Source organism: Schistocerca americana, chromosome 9 (genome assembly GCF_021461395.2).
Source record: "Schistocerca americana isolate TAMUIC-IGC-003095 chromosome 9, iqSchAmer2.1, whole genome shotgun sequence".
Taxonomy (NCBI): domain Eukaryota; kingdom Metazoa; phylum Arthropoda; class Insecta; order Orthoptera; family Acrididae; genus Schistocerca; species Schistocerca americana.
Genome location: NC_060127.1, coordinates 202,802,449 through 202,810,547, shown reverse-complemented (window position 1 = coordinate 202,810,547; position 8,099 = coordinate 202,802,449). Strand labels below are relative to the sequence as shown.

The 8,099-nt window shown below is 41.0% G+C and overlaps 1 non-coding gene across 1 annotated transcript; it reads left to right on the top strand.

The window, feature by feature from the left end:
* Nucleotides 1-1,042: 1,042 nt before the first annotated feature.
* Nucleotides 1,043-1,114, top strand: Trnam-cau. The gene has a single exon. It is a non-coding gene; the product is annotated as a tRNA-Met (tRNA).
* The last annotated feature ends 6,985 nt before the right edge of the window (nt 1,115-8,099 follow it).

Sequence of the window (8,099 nt, the reverse complement as noted above, 5' to 3'; positions counted from 1 at the left end):
TTTTGATTTACTACCCTCAATTTCAGTTCACGATTTATGCTTGTGCTTTTCAAGGAAATCAACTCAGTTGTGGCACGTCCGAGTTCCACATTGCCGAGCGCCGACGTTTTCGTTACGATGGCAGAGGCCGACTGACGCGTCGGGCATATATAATGGGAAATATTATTGTGCCGTAATATACATCATTTTTATGCCTTACAACATGAGCCACGCCTCGGAAAAGCCACGCTACGACAAACACAATTTTACTCACCACGTGTATGTTTCACAAAAGTAAATGATACAGGCTCGGTAACATATCGAGAAAGGTGCAACAGTAACCGATTTGGTTCATTGGTTACCTGACTTAAGGTGTAGTTATCTGTGTGGTTCGGCAGTATACTGGAGAGTGCATTTCTGCAAATATTTCATACACTAGATTTTAACCGCATTTCTATTTCTACACACGGAAAAAAACATACATGCATTCAAACTTGTCTCGTCCTCTAATCGAAAAGAAAAACAACTGTTGTTCACAGACAGAAAGTAGGGGAGCAATTTTGATCTGAAAATAGTAATACTGTTGAGTACCACATGCGCGTGACTGATACGTGATCTGAATTACGGTTATCGATAGTCTGTCTCATTTAGTGCTAAATATTTAAGAACGTCTTTGCGGTGCGATAGGCTTCATCCAACTTCTGATGCTATAGTATTTCCCACAAATTCCAAGCAACTATTTACATTTTTATGCCTTTTAATTAGAGCGAAAGGTCTAGATAATGCATAAAAAGGAGATAATAACAACACGATTTTGTAAGTCAGCAGCCGTAACTGAATAATTATTTGTCACTGCAGCTTCCTAGCTTGATAATGTTCAACTAGCAAAAGATTTCTGCTTTTTTGTGATCAACGTGGGCATGAAGATATGATGAAATTAAACGGTGCAACTATGAAAACCTCAGTATACATGAAGTCGCCAAAATGTAATAAACACACATTAAATCAGACATACAATGCCACTGTGTGATAAAAGCAGTTTAGACGCCCTGTGGCTGCACGAAGCAGAGTGGCGCAGTGGAAGCGTGCTGGGCCCATAACCCAGAGGTCCGTGGATCGAAACCACGCTCTGCTAAAAATTTTTTTTTCATCACCAAATTTTTCTAATTTACGGTCTACATGACAAAAGATAGTTACAAATTAAACATGACTGTTTTTCCACAAACAATACGTACTGAATACTCATAAATGCATGATCGACATATGAGATATATGAATGATTATAGGAATTTCTGTTACACTGAAATAATATTCTTATAGCACTACGTCTTTCAGAAAAGTGGACTTCTGGCATTAAGTGTAGGTAAATTAGTACCATAAATGCAAAAGCAAGGGAGATCACAAACGACAATTTCTGGAACCTCACATGGTTCAGAGCGAAACTGATTCACAACCAAATTACGTCTAGAATTTGACAGGGACTCCATGGAGCCCTATGAGCTTATTTAGTTTTAGTGATCCGAACTGCTTTTCAATACCAACAGTACTAATTACTACTGATTTATTCAGCAGGCCACAGAAAATACTCTTCCGTCAGTAAAACACTTCTCTCGCAAAAGCTGACTTTGTTTTAGTTACTGTATTAACTGAAAAGGACCCGCTTCGCTTCATCTAGCAACACATTGCTGATGTTTCTCTTCGGAATTTCTTGGCACCGCAGAGCACACCTGATCCAATTTGCCAGTGACAACGTATTTGTGTTTGTTGTAGTGCTTAGTGTGATCACAGCGGAATGTTCCACCTGTCAAGCTGTGATCTCTGCTTCTTCTGATTTGCACTCCTCATACACTAGTGTTTTGTTCACGCACTTGCGGTCAGAGGATTTCACGAATTCCACTCACCGTAGCTATACATCATTTCGTAATATCTCCGTCAGTTCCTCTATGTCCACTTTCGAATTTCTCATGCGCTCCTCTTCTCTTATTTCATCTCGTTGTTTTCTTCTCTTACGCTTTCTCTCAGTCTATACATCCTCTTTCGTTGTGAAGCTAAACCTACATCTGGCTCTTCATCTGTTTCATTTTTTCGCTGACCTTCCTCTGTCCTTCTTTCAGTTCATAACAGGGACGTTCTCCTTCTATTTTATGCTTTTGGCATCCTGTTAAATGTTAATATTACTTAGCACACTAAAATTCCGCTTAATTCATCACATGAGCAATTTAGTTTCACTTTCTGTCACTTTTTCTTGATCCACTTTAATCGCTTTCCAAACGGATACTGACATATGCATCTCCCCATATGTCTGAGTTGTAATGTACCCCCACCGCAAAAGGAAAGTGGGACACTGGAGAACCTTCTCGAAATACTAGAATATTGTAGAAGATTATAGAACGTTCTCCAACTTTTTGAAAGATTCTTGAATATTCTAGAACGTTGTCGACGTTTCTGGATCATTTTGCAACAGTCCAAACATGCTACAACATTCTCAAGCATTCTAGAAGGTACACTACACTCAATATCGGCCACTTCGGCTCTCGAATCCCAGATGCTTTACTAGTTTCCCAAAGGAGATCAAAAGTACGATGCCGTCTTTTGACACCAATATGATCCACCAGCAACCGAGCTGGTGTCCAGCGGCTGCTGGTCAGCGTTTGTTCGCCCAGCTAATCCTTCTGTGGGCCAAAACCACGGCAACTAGAGGGATGACCAAAATTCATGACACAGAGACACAAGAAAGAAAAATTCTTAGAAAAATGTGCTGCTCTATTCCACGTGTTTGGAACTTGGGTCAGACAACCAATAAAGGAACTCTACGAACACACTGACAACATCACAGCTAAATTTAAGAAAAGACGCCTGAGGTCTACGAACACATGTGCAGGATGGATGGAAACGGATTCACAGAGAAGGTTTTTAGCGTTGTCATTGATGCAACAAATTAAACACTAATTGGGTGAAAGAAACATAAGACGACGTGCACTATTGAAATTTTCAGAAGGAGAAGTTGAGGGGATAAGACAATTCTGAAGAAAAATAATAAATTTGAACAAAAGGGAAAAAAAAACTGTCGGGTGAAATGAGGAAAAAACACAGTGAACTAATGAAGAGGTTTTGGAAGAAAAAAGGCTGCGACTGGCTCAAGTTCACACGCTCTCCTAAAGCATTCTTGGTTACATATCATGTTACTTTGCACCCTAGGAACTTCAGTTTACCAACTTGATCCACAAATTCATCGGAAATTTTTCGCGTTTATCAGGACAGCATGGCCCATACGAAGCTTCTTCGTCTTTTGCGCTGCACTTTCAGTTTTAGACCAAGTGTGATCTATTACGATTCCCGTCTTTTTCTCGGTCCGCCCGGATCTGTTTTACATTGTAGCTTAAAAGTTCTTCATCTGATGTGATAGTCTCTCTGGATACATTCTTTGTAGATGATCATTCCATTTCTTTCTGTTTTCGTTCAGTTTTCCTTCCACAATCCAAATTTTCAACTCCTTTCGAATATCTACATTTCGTATTTCATCTAATCTTTTACGCCCCTTCGCCGCTCTAGTAAATCTCATTTCTATTACTTGTATTTGTTTTTCTTGTCTTTTATTGAATACCCATAATTCACTTCCTTGTATGGTAATAGGACTGTCAGTGTGACTGTCTTACAGAATGTCAGTGTTATCTGATTCCGTATTTTGTGCTTTAAAATTATTTTAATTGTTCCACAGATACTTCCAAATCCATTCAACATATTCATCTTGTGGTAGAAGCTCCCTTTTTTGCCCGTGTTTGCATCTTACTATATATTATGGAAATGTTGTTTTGCCTTGAGCAAACGCAAATCCTTGTTATATCAATAACCAAACGTTTTTCGAAGAAGTTTCTCTATCTTCAGTCGGCTCATTATTTCTCCGTCAAATAACATATAAAGAATTCTGAGATTGTGGTATCGATATCAATAATGGTGTTGTTGTTGTTGTTGTTGTGGTCTTCAGTCCTGAGACTGATTTGATGCAGCTCTCCATGCTACTCTATCCTGTGCAAGCTTCTTCATCTCCCAGTACCTACTGCAACCTACATCCTTCTGAATCTGTTTAGTGTATTCATCTCTTGGTCTCCCCCCATGATTTTTACCCTCCACGCTGCCCTCCAATACTAAATTGGTGATCCCTTGATGCCTCAGAACATGTCCTACAAACCGATCCCTTCTTCTGGTCAAGTTGTACCACAAACTTCTCTTCTCCCCAATCCTATTCAATACTTCCTCATTAGTTATGTGATCTACCCGTCTAATCTTCAGCATTCTTCTGTAGCACCACATTTCAAAAGCTTCTATTCTCTTCTTGTCCAAACTGTTTACCGTCCATGTTTCACTTCCATACATGGCTACACTCCATACAAATACTTTCAGAAATAACTTCCTGACACTTAAATCTATAGTCGATGTCAACAAATTTCTCTTCTTCAGAAACGCTTTCCTTGCCATTGCCAGTCTGCATTTTATATCCTCTCTACTTCGTCCATCATCAGTTATTTTGCTCCCCAAATAGCAAAACTCCTTTACTAGTTTAAGTGTCTCATTTCCTAATCTAATACCCTCAGCATCACCCGACTTAACTCGACTACATTCCATTATCCTCGTTTTGCTTTTGTTGATGTTCATCTTATATCCTCCCTTCAAGACACCATCCATTCCGTTCAACTGCTCTTCCAAGTCCCTTGCTGTCTCTGACAGAATTACAATGTCATCGGCGAACCTCAAAGTTTTTATTTCTTCTCCTTGGATTTTAATACCCACTCCAAACCGAGCGGGGTGGCGCAGTGGTTAGACACTGGACTCGCATTCGGGAGGACGACGGTTCAATCCCGCGTCCGGCCGTCCTGATTTAGGTTTTCCGTGATTTCCCTAAATCACTCCAGGCAAATGCCGGGATGGTTCCTCTGAAAGGGCACGGCCGACTTCCTTCCCAATCCTTCCCTAATCCGATGAGACCGATGACCACGCTGTCTGGTCTCCTTCCCCAAACCAACCAACCAACCAACCCACTCCAAATTTTTCTTTTGTTTCCTTTACTGCTTGCTCAATATAGAGATTGAATAACATCAGGGAGAGGCTACAACCCTGTCTTACTCCCATCCCAACCACTGCTTCCCTTTCATGTCCCTCAACTCTTATAACTGCCATCTGGTTTCTGTACAAGTTGTAAATAGCCTTTCGCTCCCTGTATTTTACCCCTGCCACCTTCAGAATTTGAAAGAGAGTATTCCAGTCAACATTGTCAAAAGCTTTCTCTAAGTCTACAAATGCTAGAAACGTAGGTTTGCCTTTCCTTGATCTTTCTTCTAAGGTAAGTCGTAAGGTCAGTATTGCCTCACGTGTTCCAGTATTTCTACGGAATCCAAACTGATCTTCCCCGAGGTCGGCTTCTACTAGTTTTTCCATTCGTCTGTAAAGAATTCGTGTTAGTACTTTGCAGCTGTGGCTTATTAAACTGATTGTTCGGTAATTTTCACATCTGTCAACACCTGCTTTCTTTGGGATTGGAATTATTATATTCTTCTTGAAGTCTGAGGGTATTTCGCCTGTCTCATACATCTTGCTCACCAGATGGTAGAGTTTTGTCAGGACTGGCTCTCCCAAGGCCGTCAGTAGTTCCAATGGAATGTTGTCTACTCCGGGGGCCGTGTTTCGACTCAGGTCCTTCAGTGCTCTGTCAAACTCTTCACGCAATATCGTATCTCCCATTTCATCTTCATCTACATCCTCTTCCATTTCCATAATATTGTCCTCTAGTGCATCGCCCTTGTATAGACCCTCTATATACTCCTTCCACCTTTCTGCTCCCCTTCTTTGCTTAGAACTGGGTTTCCATCTGAGCTCTTGATGTTCATACATGTGGGTCTCTTATCTCCAAAGGTCTCTTTAATTTTCCTGTAGGCAGTATCTATCTTACCCCTAGTGGGATAAGCCTCTACATCCTTACATTTGTCCTCTAGCCATCCCTGCTTAGCCATTTTGCACTTCCTGTCGATCTCATTTTTGAGACGATTGTATTCCTTTTTGCCTGCTTCATTTACTGCATTTTTATATTTTCTCCTTTCATCAATTAGATTCAATAATTCTTCTGTTACCCAAGGATTTCTACTAACGCTCTTCTTTTTACCTACTTGATCCTCTGCTGCCTTCACTACCTCATCCCTCAGAGCTACCCATTCTTCTTCTACTGTATTTCTTTCCCCCATTCCTTTCAATTGTTCCCTTATGCTCTCCCTGAAACTCTGTACAACCTCTGGTTCTTTCAGTTTATCCAGGTCCCATCTCCTTAAATTCCCACCTTTTTGCAGTTTCTTCAGTTTTAATCTACAGGTCATAACCAATAGATTGTGGTCAGAGTCCACATCTGCCCCTGGAAATGTCTTACAATTTATAACCTGGTTCCTAAATCTCTGTCTTACCATTATATAATCTATCTGATACCTTTTAGTATCTCCAGGGTTCTTCCATGTATACAACCTTCTTTCATGATTCTTGAACCAAGTGTTAGCTATGATTAAGTTGTGCTCTGTGCAAAATTCTATCAGGCGGCTTCCTCTTTCATTTCTTAGCCCCAATCCATATTCACCTACTACGTTTCCTTCTCTCCCTTTTCCTACACTCGAATTCCAGTCACCCATGACTATTAAATTTTCGTCTCCCTTCACAATCTGAATAATTTTTTTTATTTCATCATACATTTCTTCAATTTCTTCGTCATCTGCAGAGCTAGTTGGCATATAAACTTGTACTACTGTAGTAGGTGTGGGCTTCGTATCTATCTTGGCCACAATAATGCGTTCACTATGCTGTTTGTAGTAGCTTACCCGCATTCCTATTTTCCTATTCATTATTAAACCTACTTCTGCATTACCCCTATTTGACTTTGTGTTTATAACCCTGTAGTCACCTGACCAGAAGTCTTGTTCCTCCTGCCACCGAACTTCACTAATTCCCACAATATCTAACTTTAACCTATCCATTTCCCTTTTTAAATTTTCTAACCTACCTGCCCGATTAAGGGATCTGACATTCCACGCTCCGATCCGTAGAACGCCAATTTACTTTCTCCTGATAACGACATGCTCTTGAGTAGTCCCCGCCCGGAGATCCGAATGGGGGACTATTTTACCTCCGGAATATTTTACCCAAGAGGACGCCATCATCATTTAATCATACAGTAAAGCTGCATGCCCTCGGGAAAAATTACGGCCGTAGTTTCCCCTTGCTTTCAGCCGTTCGCAGTACCAGCACAGCAAGGCCGTTTTGGTTATTGTTACAAGGCCAGATCAGTCAATCATCCAGACTGTTGCCCTTGCAACTACTGAAAAGGAACCACACGTTTGTCTGGCCTCTCAACAGATACCCCTCCGTTGTGGTTGTACCTACGGTACGGCTATCTGTATCGCTGAGGCACGCAAGCCTCCCCACCAACGGCGAGGTCCATGGTTCATGTAAGGAGGATGAATAATAGTAGTCACAAAAAAATATAAACATCATCATCATCATCATTTAAGGCTGATTATGCCTCTCAGCGTTCAGTCTGGCGCATTGTCCCCATTATAAAATTCCTCCATGATCCCCTATTCAGTGCTAACATTGGTGCCTCTTCTGATGTTAAGCCTATTACTTCAAAATCATTCTTAACCGAATCCAGGTACATTCTCCTTGGTCTACACGGGCTCCTCCTATCCTCTACTGCTGAACCCATGGGTCTCTTGGGTAACCTTGCTTCTCCCATGCGTGTAACATGACCCCACCATCTAAGCCTGTTCGCCCTGACTGCTACATCTATAGAGTTCATCCCCAGTTTTTCGTGGATTTCCTCATTGTGGACACTCGCCTGCCATTGTTCCCATCTACTAGTGCCTGCAAATACAAACAGAACAGATATATACTCTAGTGCTGCATATTGATGATGCGACTGTCTAGCAATTTGCTCCAGCTTGTCAAATGCAAGTGATTAAGGTTTTGCAGTGTTATATTACGTAATTTGCCGAAATGTTTGCCCTAAAATGAAGTTATCGCCTTTTCCTTCTGTTCTGATGTTACATTATAGTACTTATGCCGTTAAATTACATTCTGCTGTCAACAGT